We start from the raw sequence: 2,758 nt of genomic DNA on the forward strand, positions 1-2,758 counted from the left end.
GAGCCCCTTCCCGGCGCCGCAAGCCCTGTCGAGGGCCGGCGGCCTCCGGCGGGAGCTGCCCGCTGCCTGCGGCCCGGCAGGCGTTGCTAAGCGAAACAAACCCCGCCGGGCACGCACCGCCCTGGGCGGGGAGCACCGCGCCGGCGGAAGGCCCGGGAGCAGCCCCGACCGGCCTGCGCTCCTGCGGGGCGCCGGGCCGCGGCAAAGCGTCACATTTCCCCTCCAGTTAGAATTCCGTCTAATGTTACGGGGCAAAAACGAAGCCCACCTGCCAGGGCAGCAGGGCCCTCTTCACACACCTGTGTGTAGGGAGGGATTAACCAGAAGTGGGGAGCGAGAGCGACCCAAGCCAGTACATCTTTATCACCGTGCAGGCAGATGCAGAAAGGAGCTGTGGGGAAGCAACAGCTCGCGGGCTTTTAAAGGCGCTCCCAGCCATCCTAGGCAGTTTGGAGAGCACTAGAGGGTGACAGTGGCACAAGCCAGTCAGCTGAGGGCACACAGTGGGGAATTATTAACTTTGCCCTGGCTTTCCAACACTGGGTTGTCTGCCTGACTGAAGATCAATATGAACAACCAGCAGCAGTTTGGGAACACTGTAATTCTTAGTATTATGGACAAGGCAAATGTTGTGCCAGCTCAGAACATGACAGGTTACGTGGCCCTTGGAGTGCCCAAGAGAACAGTGAAGGCTGAAAGTTAGACCAGTTGCTTTATACATGTGAGCCCTGGGATCGTACATCGACCAACTAGTTGTAGTATCGATGTTAAGTTGGCAGGTGCTGGTCCACAACAACCAGGAGTACAAAGTGAGGAATTTTATGTCTGCCTTGTCTTCCTAGCACATCAAGGAGAGCAATGAGGTGGCAGAGAGAGCACACAGACCACCAAGTAGAGGACTGAGATTTGAAACTGGAGTATTCCTGGCCTTTTTCTTACAAACCAGGATATGTTCTGACAAAACCTTATGGAATAGGTGCACTTAAATCTAACAGTAACACAACCTGAATTTATTCCTACCAAGGTAAAAAGCCCTGCCTAAGCCACAGTGAAAGTAGCATAATTGAGCTCATTGGAGGGTAGTATATTCATCTCAGCTATATATATGAACATCACTACCTGTAACTTGTTCATTACTCCCTGTGTCCTGGTTCTGGCTAGGACTGGGTTAATGTTTGCAATAGCAAGGAGGGGCACGGCTAGGACCCTGAGGTCATTCTGTGTCTCCTCACATCAACCGCGAGGGGCAGGGGTCCTTTGTGTTCCATGAGGTAAGAACTCACATGTGACTCGATCACCTCTCTTGTACACTCTTGTTATTAATGTCGTTCATATTACTGTTTGGTTTTTGTTTCATTGCTTTTTCAAGTAAATTGTTCTTATCTGAACCCATGATGTTCACCTTTTGTGTCTCCAATTCTGCTCTCCAGCCTGCCAGGGGGAGGGAGGAGTGAGCGAGCAGCACACAGTTTAGAATACTAAATTGGGGAATAGTATTCCTAACCCATGACACCCTGTCATTCAAGATCTGCAGAAACAGTCAGGTTCCACTCCAAATCTCCAGACCTGAGCATTCTACCTCACTCAAGTCCTTTGTATATTCTGCTTTCAATACAAATGGCTCCTCTTTAGTCTTACGTAACATCTTTGATATTACAAGTTTGGAACTACTTTTCATTTATTTGGTGTTTAACTCATCCGCAAATCAACATAATACAAAATCATGCTTCTCACTGTAATGAGACTGCCCAGCTCAGACACAGACTGTGAATACTGAAAGCACTTACAACTCTTAGCCATGTTAAGCCCATTTATTTAATCTCAATAAAATTGTCAAACAAAGAGGAGCAGACTAGAAGTAAATTTCAGAAAAACAGGGAATATTTATGGGAAAATTTTAGGTCTGGTATAACTGATGATTACCACTGGCCCTGTGATTATTATTTTTGTGCCTTTTTTTTTCTACATTATGAACTGGGGTTTTTTATTATTTTATACATTGTGAACCTTTATAATGTCTATTATTGTGGTAGATTATTTTAAACTGCATCTATGTACTAAAGTAACTGGTTAGAATGTATTCATCATATTTTTATAATTTAAAGGGATTTTTCATTCATCACCCAGTACTTCTTTGTATTCCTAGCTGTATTACAAAACTAAGCATTTATAAGATTTTTTAACTCTTCTGAAACCAATTTTGGAGACTTTTGTAGTAACTAGAAAAATCTTTAAGAATTTAGACATGCTATCATTTGTCAGGCTCTAAGAATCAGAAAAGACCATTAGATAATCTAGTCTGACCTCTTGTATCACATTTCACCGCTGCATTTCTCCATGTGTTCTCTTCATCTTTACATCATTTTTAATATCCGTGTGAATACTAATAATATCCATGTGAACTACTAGCATTTTCTAAACAATTTATGTTAATGTGGAAAGAGAAATTGTGCTGCTATGTGTCATTGCAGATTCAGGATAGGAACCCTGTCACATGTTAGTCTTTAAATAAGAGAAAGAACAGTTGATATCGTGCATACCCGGCACACCATAATTACCAACTTGCCTCCTCAACTTTCATGGCCTAAGCATGAAGAAAGAATTTGTCACTTCACCTGAAAAGGTGAGAAAGATGAGATGAAAGCATCACAATGGGGATAATCCTATTACTGTAATTAGGGAATCATCATCTATCACTTCAGCTGTAAACAAAGCCTGTTTTGTTTTCACTCAGGAGTTCCCAGGCAAGTGAAGACAT

Source organism: Zonotrichia leucophrys, chromosome 4, assembly GCF_028769735.1.
Source record: "Zonotrichia leucophrys gambelii isolate GWCS_2022_RI chromosome 4, RI_Zleu_2.0, whole genome shotgun sequence".
Taxonomy (NCBI): Eukaryota; Metazoa; Chordata; class Aves; order Passeriformes; family Passerellidae; genus Zonotrichia; species Zonotrichia leucophrys.